At 33.9% G+C, this 12,149-nt stretch overlaps 1 long non-coding RNA gene across 1 annotated transcript; it reads left to right on the forward strand.

Moving 5' to 3' along the window:
• Positions 1-1,052: 1,052 nt before the first annotated feature.
• LOC140821046 (uncharacterized) lies at positions 1,053-2,358 on the forward strand. Its single transcript, XR_012115622.1, has 4 exons — positions 1,053-1,272; positions 1,503-1,767; positions 1,851-1,952; positions 2,078-2,358. It is a non-coding gene; the product is annotated as an uncharacterized lncRNA (long non-coding RNA).
• The last annotated feature ends 9,791 nt before the right edge of the window (positions 2,359-12,149 follow it).

Here is a 12,149-nt window from a genome sequence, read left to right on the forward strand (position 1 = left end):
CATATGATCTCATCATCAGCTTTGGGTCAGAAGACCTCTGAGGCTTTGTAGCTCCACATAACGATGCTCGCCGACATATTTCCATGCTCCGCTGGATATTTCGATTTCTCTCATCGGGTTTCTCGGATTTGCTTGTTTTTGTTGAGCTATAATCGCTGGTGCATTTGATATATCAGGTGTGTTTTTATTCTATTTTCGGCCAGAATTTCTTCGATTATGGTGTTTGAATGCCGGATGTTGTCTCATTTTGCTTTGAACAAGTGTTTCTTTTAGCTCGAATACTTGTGGTGGAGTCTCTTCTTTTGTTTATGTAATTGCTATGTTGTGCGGCGTGCCGGGTGTGATACAAATACGTACTCTTAGTTGATGATATGAATTTGTGGCATTTTACGAAATTGTCTAATTATTATAGGTTTCACTTTATATTGAAGTCTATGCATATAGTAGCTGCGAGTCTTCTTGCCAACTAAATGTCATCGTTCCCTGAATTGAAATCATGTACCTTTATATTCTCGTTCCCTGGATTGTTCTGCCTTAACTACTGAAAAATCAGAAAAGACACTGAATTAAGAATTTGAGTGTACTTATGCATATTAGGTTCCTCAATTAGGTCACTTATAGTTTTGTTGTACCCCTTCTTTTATCTGGAGTCTGCACACTTCTCAAATGACATTCTTGAATAAGGTTTGAATGACATAGTGCAATGCCACTCCTGTATCCATGTTTTTTAGATTCCTTGTCTCGGTTGAATTCAGGCCAAACCCTGTGTACACACATGCACCATAGGCACACAACTTTCGAAATGGAGTCCTATAAATTATATAATATAATGTAATATAACATGTAGAAATGTATAATATTTATTCCAAATAGAGTCCTGTAGATTATATAATATAATATATCATTAGCTTGTTGTATGATTTTCTGTATATAATATAATATAAGATATAGAAATATATAATATAAATAGCTTGTTTTTTTAGAATGCCTCATTCCATTCTTATTCTCCAATAAATTTATTTTTTGAATTTTAATTTATATGTTATGTTACGGTGGTTGTTTCGACAATGAATACAAATAAAGCTTGGATGTATGCTAGGTTAGATAATGGATTTATAACAGAAGAATTTATGAATGGGGTTGAGGATTTTGTGAACTTTGCTAAAAGTCATCCTGAATGTATGAGTGGTGACAAGTTACGTTGTCCTTGTACTCAACGTAAATGCAGAAATACTACTTTTCACGATGAGGATAATGTTCTAGGAAAGTATGGTTTTATTCCAATTATTACAATTGGTAGTTTCATGGGGAGCCTTATATTACCGATCCGATTGGACATTCTATTCTCCCATCTTCAGCTCCCATTGCTCAAGAAGACCCACCCAATGACAATGCAATGCAGTTAAATACTAATAATAATATTAGAAACAATAATTATTATTTTTTTGTTTATGTTGGTTTAAACATTGCAGAAGATATATACATGACAACCTGGGAAAGAGGAACAATTTAAGTCAACATGGAATTTGTATTGTCAACAACTATACAAAAAACTGTTGCACAAATGGAGAAAAAAGATTCATCCGCCAACACAAGTTCCTATTAATATATGGAATGCATGGCAGATTGTTTGGAGCGGGGTAAAATGGAAAAAAAAATCAAGAGATAGCTACAAATAACAGAAATAGTGAGGTGGCTGGCACAAGCACTGGAGTTACTAAGCACACGGCCGGATCACGCTCTATAATTGAGCACACTTTGAAATTGGTGAGTTTCAAATAATATATTTCATTCGTTCATATTAGAAACTTAATATTACAAACTTAGCATATTTGAACTTGTTTCTGCAGGAAGCCGATTTAAAGCGAAAAATTGATTGTTGGGAGGTGTTTCGAATTACACATCGTCATAAGGATGGAACATTTGTCGATGCACGATCTCAAGCAATAGATGTAAGTATTAAAAAGTTATTAGTTAATAATATAGTTCCACCATTTTCAATGCTTGAGTGCTAAAAACTCATCTTTTTTTATGTTGGATTTAATTATACTTGCTGAAATTTTTTCCTTTAACATAGGATAATATGACCACAAGAATTTCCGAGATATCTCAAGCTACTACAGAGGGGGAGGAGCCACATACTCCATCACATGATGCCATAAACCACATATATTATGAGGTTGTTGGAGGGATGAAGAAAAGATGCATTTATGGACTTGGCTCCCAAGCAAAAGTTGCCTTTCCTCATGCGACGTCTACTTCTACAGGAAGGGTTCATCCAAGTAACTCATGTGTTGAGATACAAGAGTTGAGGGCAGAGAATGCAGATTTGAAGACTCGAGTTACTGAATTGGAGGAAAAGATACGTGAATTCATGGCTCGTTTTGTGCTTTCGCAAACACTTGTACCTCCTTCTGCTTTTCCAGACATTTCTTCACCTATTATAGATTCTGATGAGACTCAAGCTCCTTATACACCGTCCTACTAGTTAAAGTTTGAGTTTCGATTAGATTGACATGTAAATGTTTGGAAGTGGTGGAACGTTTTGGAGAATGAATTGACATTTGTTTTGGATATTTGACACTTGAATAGTTGGTATAAATATTTGTGTTGATTTTGGTGTTGATAAGTTGTGACTTGGAATAGTTGTATTGATGTTAATATTGTGTTGTGTTTTTTGGATGGTTGTATTGATTGATTATGCATATTGTTTGGTGTTTGGATTGGTGTAAATAACAGAACCTTTGGAGAAAAACAATATCTAATTTAGAGACCGATTTCTTAAATTCAGTATCTAAGTTAGAGACTGATTGTGTTGTATCGGTCTCTCGACTAGAGACTGAATAATGAATCGGTCTCTATATTAGAGACTGTCTTTACTAAGTCGGTCTCTAAATTAGAAACCACATTTACTTTATCGGTCTCTATATAGAGACCGATAAAGTAAATGTGGTCTCTAATTTAGAGACCGACTAATTTTATCGGTCTCTCACAATTAGCGACCAAGGTTATTGATACCAACCAATTCGGTCGGTAATCGGTCTCTAATTTTATGTAGAGACGGATTAGAGACCGATTTAGCGGTCTCTAATCCGCGTTTTCCTTGTAGTGAGTGTTGCTGCAATGTCCATTATTGTATTTTTTATCGTACAATAAATTTCCCCCAGTGCGCATAGCTTGATTCCATAGAATAAGCTTGTCGTGTTCTCAAACTGATTGATTCCTAACTGTTGTTTTGAACTGATCTAGAAATGGTTCGGTGAAATTAGTTGGCTCGTCAGCTGAACTGATTTCGCTGCTTCAGTTGAACTGGTCAGCTGAACTCTTCATCAGCTGGCCGGGCTTCTGAATGTTTTCTGCTTAAATGCTACTGGTCACGGGTCGTCAGGATGGTCCAGCATGGGCCTCGGCCAATGACCATGCACCACAACTCATACAATATCTCACTCCTGTAAAAAATCTGATATCTTTCTCCAAGAATCGTATCTTCTGGTAGTAGATCCGATAAATGAAAAATATATGATACAAATAAAAAAAATGAAAGTCAAGAATGTATAACGCAGTATCATTTTGTACTTTGCTGCTTTGAAAACTTACATGTATAATGAATTATATTACAACATCCCGAGGCTATCTATTTTATTTGAGCTAAATGGACAAATAATATCTACATATTTTAAAAGCAAAACATTAGATCACCGAAATACTACCCGTATTTTTTTCAGATAGAAAAGAAAAATATTAATATTAATAATCAAGGGTTTCATCTTATCACTATTATTATAATATATGATAATACATCTAATTAAAAGGTTAGTTTTTCAAATCTAAAATTCAACATATCTGTTGACTTTGGGAGCTCTATCGACTAGAATTCGGACCGCACAATGAATTTGATATCAATTTTATATGGAAAACTCGTCCCATACTTGAATGTACAAGTGTCCTAACATTTAATGTCAAATAATCATTATGTTATGTTGGATGATTGATTGTTTGATTTTTTTTTTGTGTGTTATTAATGGTATTTGGGGGTATTTTGTGTGCTGAAAATGAGGCCAAATTTGTCAGGTTTCAACAATGTTTGCGAGGTTTTGTTCTTATTGGGCAGCAATCAGTTATGGTTGACTGAGTAGAAATACCTGATTGTGTGCCATTAGCTAATTTCTACGTGTCCGAAAATTGGTAAAATGTGGCCTATTTATGGAAGCCATTGAATGACTGTTAATATATAATTTGAATCAAAGTTTTAGTAATTATAAAATAAATAGCTTTAACTTAATTAAAATTTATACATACATATTATCGAAAATCCTTATTGGATTGACAGACAAATTGCGATCTCTAATTAAATTGATCTCGCGACATTATCTGAAGATAATTAATAGTTATCTATGTGAGTTGTTATAAGCAAAGACATAATAGAATATATGTTGGTTACCTCTGTCAGTTAGTGTCCAAGAAATATAAATTGGTCGTTACTATTTTCGGAAACACGACAAGGACACATGGCACCTTCTGCTTAATTTTCGGGTATCAGGTATATCTGTTAGTGTAGTCTCTATTTATTAACGTTGCATAACAACACCTATAAAAAAAGATGTATAAGAATTGAAGAAGAGGACTGTTACATTGATCATTATCATAAAAAATTCTGAAAATACTCAACATATACGATGATTTGTTGCAACATACAAAGTTCTATCCGATCGATCAAAGGTAATATCGTACACACTTTGTTCTTGCTTATCATTCATATACACAAACTTAATTCTTTACCGAGAATCATCATAACGGTCAGAAACATGTTTATAAACAAATTGAGTTAAAAGATAATTACTAAGAGTTTCATATTAATAGGGTCAGTGAACTGAGCTGTACTGAGTTTGTACAAAAATTGTGTCGATAACAAATTCGTCCTATTTTTACTATCCGTCAACTTAAGTGTTTATATGTTTTTACTTGCACTACTATTCTGTTCACTTAAATTGATCTGTTGCACTTGTGTATATCTCATTTACTTAGCTCGTACATAATATTTTTATATTACAATAAAAAATTATATAGAATATTCCGCCTAGAACTCCAATTATTATTTAAATTGCATGAGTAACTCAAAAACTCATTTCAAGATGATGAGCGTGATCTTTTAATATTTTGGAAGTGTAAAATATAAAATTAACCATTGTTTCATCTTGATTTTATCAAATAAATTGACACACGCGCACACACACAGAGACACACAAATTTCATACTATATGAAACTGCTAATTTATCAGAAACCATTTTCAATCAAATGAATAAATGCGAATAATGACTTCACATTTCTTGGGTTTATTTTTCAATATGTATTAATAAATTAGAGCTAGGAGTATGAAATCAATATAACACGTGTTCAATAATATTATGTTGTTGGATGGATAGTAGAAGTCCTAAATGCTGCGCACCTAATGGTGGCTGCGAAAGGTACAGATTGCGTGTCAGTGAAGGCATTCGATACTATTTACATTTAAAAAAAAAAAAATAGCTACGTTACCTTAATTTAATCAATTACTATATATTTTTAGCTACTAAATACGAATAATTATTAATTCTATAATATGGGATAAAAATATTTGGCATGCAATATGATGGCCAATTCTATCCTACTCCGGGAGATTTATTCTCTGTCACTAAATAATATATATGTCTAGCATTTAAAAATAGCTACAATAATTTTATTAGTGTTTATAAATGGGTAGAACATATAATTTCTTATAATAATTAAATTTTAAAATATTTATTTTTTACAATTTATATGATTCTAGCACAAAAATAAAAATAATAAAAATAAAAATCTCAAACCTTCAAATAAAAATTTCACGTAATTTTTAAATATAAAATATTAAGTTTTAAAATTTGAGAATAATAATAATAATAATAATAATAATAATATAACACATGTTATATACATGAAACGAAATTAGTTTGGTTGATTTTTGGTTAAAGTAGTGTGAAATATAATAATAATAATTAAAAAAAAGACATGTGTAAGAAAAAAAAGTAAAGGGGAATAAATCTCCCGGAGTAGGATAGAATTGGCCCAATATGATATTGATAATTGGATTTCAAATTAATCTATAGATTTTTTCCCAAATTAATCTTGATTTTTTTAATCTATAGATTTAACGTGACCGAGTCAACTATGTTGGTAATTATATATATATATATATATATATATATATATATATAATTAATCTTGATTGTTTTAATCTATAGATTTAACGTGACGCGAATATATATATATATATATATATAGATTTAACGTGACGCGACATATATATATATATATATATATATATATATATATATATATAATATATATATATATATATATATATATATATATGAGACAGTCTCATGTGAGACCGTCTCACGGGTCATAATCCGTGAGACGGGTCAACAATACCCATATTCCATAATAAAAAATAGTACTCCTTAGCACAAAAAAGTAATACTCTTTTATGGGTGACCCAAATAAGAGATCCGTCTCACAAATAATACCCGTGAGACCGTCTCACATAAGTTTTTGCCTATATATATATATATATATATATATATATATATATATATTATATATATATTATATATATATATATATATATATTATATATATATATATATATATATATATATATATCGAATATTGTTATATCTTGGATCTTATTAAAGTAATAAAACCATGATATCTTTTTTCCCCTTTTTGAGAGCCAAACTTTTTAATGGGAAATTGTTTGAATTGTTGCAATATCCTTAGCAGAATCTTTTTTGATTTGTTTGTATCTATTATTCAAACCTCAATTTAGAACATAGGTAATTAATAGTTCCTAAACTTGATTAAGGCAAAAACTTGTGTGAGATGGTCTCACGAGTTGTATTTTGTGAGACAGATATCTTATTTAGGTCATCCGTTAAAAAATATTACTTTGGGTATTACTTTTATTGTGAATATTGGTAGGGTTGATCCGTCTCACAGATAAATATTCGTGAGACCGTCTCACAAGAGACTTACTCCTTGATTAATGACTAAATCCATATGTCTAGTCGTTAATTAATTTTGAAGAAATGTTTTTTTTTAGTTTAGAACTTACTATATGGTATTGTAAATGAATAAGTAAAATATTAGCTTCTTAAAATATTATAAAATGAATTAAATTTTTAGTTTCATTTAAGAGTAAGTCTCATGTGAGACCGTCTCACGGATCATAATCTGTGAGACGGGTCAACCCTACCCATATTCACAATAAAAGTATACTTTTAGCATAAAAAGTAATACTTTTTCATGGGTGACCCAAATGAAAGATCCGTCTCACAATACGACCCGTGAGACCGTCTCACACAAGTTTTTGCCTTCATTTAATTACAAGTTGCCGACGATTCATAGATTCAAGCCATTGCTCCAATTTCTGTCAGATGTGATTCAAATTCTCCTTCAGTATTTATTATCCCAATGTACAAGTGTCACCCTTTTTGTTCAATACAAGTTTGCAATTTTTGAGCCACTAAAAATATTCACATGTCATTATTTCACGGATTGATTTTATTAGATAAATATTTTATTTAGATCATTTATGAAAAAATATTATTATTATTTTTTATATAAAAATATTATTTTTTATTTTAATATGAGTAGAGTTAACATATCTCATTAATAAAAATATGCGATACAATATCACAAGATAATTATTCCAATAAAATAGTTGAGAAATAAATGCAATAGAACATTTTCTGCCACGTATAAAACTTGCCTAGTTATGGAAGTTCTATTATTGGAATGGGACATAGGCAATCATTTCATGTATTTGTTTTTAATAAAATATTTATTTCATTAATTAAAATTTTCGAGCATGGAAATAATCGTGAATCGTGATCCAACTTTTTAAATGAAATTCCACAATCTACGATCAGGTAATAATTTTAAATTTGAATATATGTTTTAGATGATGAATATATCGTAGTACGAGAAGGGGGTGAAATTATGTATGAGTATCCCTACGCAATTTTTTTTCCCAAAAAATCTTTAATATAAAAATCCATGATCTTTTGAAAATGAGCAATGCTATATATCCGATCAAAGTTATACAATAATTCTCACATCGTAAAAATTTAATACAAAATTTTATTTTATCAAATCTCATTATACATTGAATACAAAATCCTATATGATACTCATTGAAAATTTAGGGTTTGGTTCCAATAGGTGATACTAGTCCGAGTGCAAACCTCGAATTTACTATAGGCCAGAAATCACGAAAGAGACATTAGAAAGGGGCCAAGAGGGTGTCTCGGCGTAGCCTCTCTAACGCTTAAGTCAGATACTGCGAGTGGAATGAGAGAACAGTTAAGGGTGCTGCTAAAAGTCAATATAATGAATGAAAAGTTAGACTCTCAAACCTGTTAATTATAGGAGAATACACGAGTTCCATCATGAGCCTTGAACTGAATCGCGGGCTCGAAGTTCATTTAATTTCCCTGCCTTGGTTTACCATATGTGAGACGTGCATTCTTTTTCCTTCCCACAGCCCAGCCTTTTCCTCGCGCCGCCTCGCCTCGACTCGCCGCCCTAGTCCATATCCTCGGCCTTCGTTCACCTCGCCTCTCCACCGACTCGTCCTTGCCTCTAGCCCCTCGCTCTCTCTCGCAGCCCCTCGCTCGCCCTCTCGTCTGCATCTTCAAGGTCCTCTACTAGGGTTTAGGTAGGAGAAACAAGTACTTCACTCACCCTCCATACTTCAAGCACCTCACTCTCCTAACTTCAAGCTCCTCTACCTGGGGTCCAAACTTCACCCTCATCACCTCAAACTCATCTACTAGGCTTCAATCTTCACCCTCACCAACTCAAGCTCTTTTAATAGGCTCCAACATTAGTAGAAAATTATGAAACCTATGAACTCTCAACCTCTATACTTCAAGCTTTTCACCCTCACCACCTCAGCTCATCTACTAGGCTCTAACCTTCACCATCAACACCTCAAGCCCCTATAGTAGACTTCAGTCTTAGTAGGAAATTATGAATCATCACACTCCATACTTCAAGTTCTTCTCTCTCACTACCTCAAGCTCCTCTACTGGTGTAATGCCCCGGATTCGACAACTGTCCACACTGTACCAAGATGAGTCTTTCCAATGTGCTTATGCCCTCACTCACACGCATCCTAGAAAACTTCACAGATGGTCACCATCCCAAAAATGTTCCAAGTCAAGCACACTCAACATTGGAGTTCTTATGTGATGAGCTGCCGAAAAGAAGATGCACATTTTTTATGTGAGTAGTACCTATCAAATATTTTAAACACTCCTAAATTACACAGTCTCATATCTGAACAATTTTGGAATCTATCTCCTTCTGTGTAAGATCGGTTACAAGCCTGCTAGGAGCCGCTCATTGTTCGTGCAACCTCATGACACAGGCGATCACCCTCCTCACAACTAGGCTTCAGCCTTTGTAGTAAAATTATTAACACTCACCCTCCTCACTTCAAGCTCCTCTATCTAGGCCGAGCCACGGTAGGAGAAATATAAATTTCACTTTCATCACCTCGACTTTTCTCATCTACTAGGCGTAACCCAAATAGGTAAAATATAAATTTCACTTTCATCATCTCAACTCTTCTATACTAATAGGCATAGCCCAAGTAGGTAATTAATTTTCTTCTCCTTAACTCTTCTCCTCTAATGAGCATAGCCCAATTAGGTAAAATTTAATTTATCTTCTCACCAACTCTTCTCCTCTACTGGGCATAGGTTAAGTAGGTAAAATTTAATTTTCAATCTCCTCAACTCTTCTCCTCTACTAGGCGCAGCCCAAGTACGTGAAATTAATTTCCGTTCTCCCCAACTCTTCTTCTCTACTAGGCTCAGCCTCAGTAGGTAAAATTTAATTTTCATTCTCCTCTTATATTCTCCTCTACTAAGCATAGACTAATTAGGTAAATTTTAATTTTCAATCTCTTCACCTCTATTAGGCTCCTCCCTAGTAGGTAAATTTTAATTTTCAATATCTTTACCTCTTCTCTTCCACTCTTCTCCTCCACTGGCATAGCCCAAGTAAGTAAAATTTAATTTTCAAACTCCTCAACTCTTCTTCTCTACTAGACACAGCCCAATAGATGAAATTTAATTTCCGTTGTCCCCAACCTTTCTCCTCTACTAGGCTCAGTCTCAGTAGGTAAAATTTAATTTTCAATCTGTTCATCTTTACTAGGCTCAGCTCTAGGTTGGTAAAATTTAATATTTAATCTCCCTACCTTTTCTCCTCCACTAGGCTCAGCACAGTAGGTAAATTTAATTTTTCGATCTCCTCAACTCTTCTCCTCTACTAAGCTCAGCCTCAGTAGGTAAAATTTAGTTTTCAATCTCTTCACCTCTTCTCCTCTATGCCTATGCCTAAGTAGGTAAAATTTAATTTTCAATATCTTTACCTCTTCACCTCTACTAGTCTCACCCCAAGTAGGTAAATTTAATTTTCAATCTCTATACCTCTTCTCTCCACTTGGCTCAGCACCAGTAGATATATTTAATTTTCGATCTCCTCAACTATTCTCCTTTACTAGACGTATCCCAGATAGCGAAAGTTTAATTTTCAATCTACTCACCTTTTCTCGTCTACTAGGCATAGCTTAAGTATGTAAATTTTAATTTTAAATTTTTACATTTTTTCCTCCACTAGGCTTAGCACCAGTAGGGTAAATTCATTTTCGATCTCCTCAACTCTTCTATCTATAGATGTAGCCCAGATAATAAAGTTTCACCTCCTCACCCTCATGACTCTTCTGCTAGGTGATGCATTAGCAAGAAATAAAAGTTTCATCTCATCACCATCTGACTCATCTGTAGTGCGATGCTTAGTTGGAAAATAAAAATTTCACCTCCTGACCCCTGACACTTCTCCTAGGCGATGCCTTAGCAGAGTAATAAAACTTCCACCTCTTGACCCTTGACTCTCTGTTGGCGATGCTTTATAGGAAAATAAAAGTTTCACTTCTCACCCCGACTCCTCTGCTAGGCGATATCTTAGCATAAAATAAAACTTTCACTTCCTTCATCCTCTGACTCCTCTGCTAGACGATGCAATAGCAGGAAAATAAAAGTTCACTCTCTCCCCTCTTTTCCTTTCTAGGCCTAGCCCAGTAAGTAGATAAAATTTTAGATCATGTCATCCTCATATACAACAACGTCCAAGAAGCTTAATACAAGAGCTGGTTTATTAAATTTCAATCGATTATATAGGACAAATTCATGAACGAAATACATCTAAAAAAAGTCAAGAGTATATTTCTAAGGTGATAAGTATTCTAAGGCTTTTTTGGCCTTGCCCTGCGCCTTTTTTAATTATTAGACTCCACAATTAAGCTTCTCATCCACTTTGAAGGACCCTCCCACTTTGGGTCTACTTTCTTATCAGCTCCTTTTTTTACCTCCCCCAGGACCAAGTCACCCACTTAGAAGTTTTTCTGAATGACTCTACGATTGCAAAAACTGAGCTATACGATTTTATAAGCTTCCATGCGAATGCTCGTGTCCTTCTTTTTCTCTTCCAACAGCTCACAGGTCAGGGGCTTCTTGAGTGTCTTTTTTCTCGGCCCCCAATTCTACAATTTCAAGTTTTCGTCTGCCTATCTCCGAATCTCTTTAATATGAGTAACCGCTTCTTCTTCCTAATCATGTGACTTCTACACGTTCTTTTTCTCTCTTTCCTTTACTACCCTTGATAAACACCGAAAGCACGACTTTTTGGCTCCTGACAAGACTCCAACTGTTTTCCCATGAGAAACTTAAGCTTCTGATGATAGATGAAAACTTATGTTTCTAAAATCCTTAGGGCTGGCCGTCCCAAGATTCCATTTTTAAGATGACGAAGTGTCTACCACCGTGAAGTTATCATCTTTTTACTCGTCGAGGTCACTCCCCACGGATAAGGGAAGAACAATTTGACCCGATGGCTGAATGATATGTCACGCCGCAACCCATACATAAGAGTAAAGACCAGATCAAACTCAAATCCTTCCACTTTCATCTGATCCAACGTTCTCTTTAAACAAAATATACACAGAGCTTCCTTATCATAAGATCATTGCCACATTGTAATCGGCATGGTAGTGTCACCCCAA

Source organism: Primulina eburnea, unplaced genomic scaffold (genome assembly GCF_022965805.1).
Source record: "Primulina eburnea isolate SZY01 unplaced genomic scaffold, ASM2296580v1 ctg393, whole genome shotgun sequence".
Classification (NCBI taxonomy): Eukaryota; Viridiplantae; Streptophyta; class Magnoliopsida; order Lamiales; family Gesneriaceae; genus Primulina; species Primulina eburnea.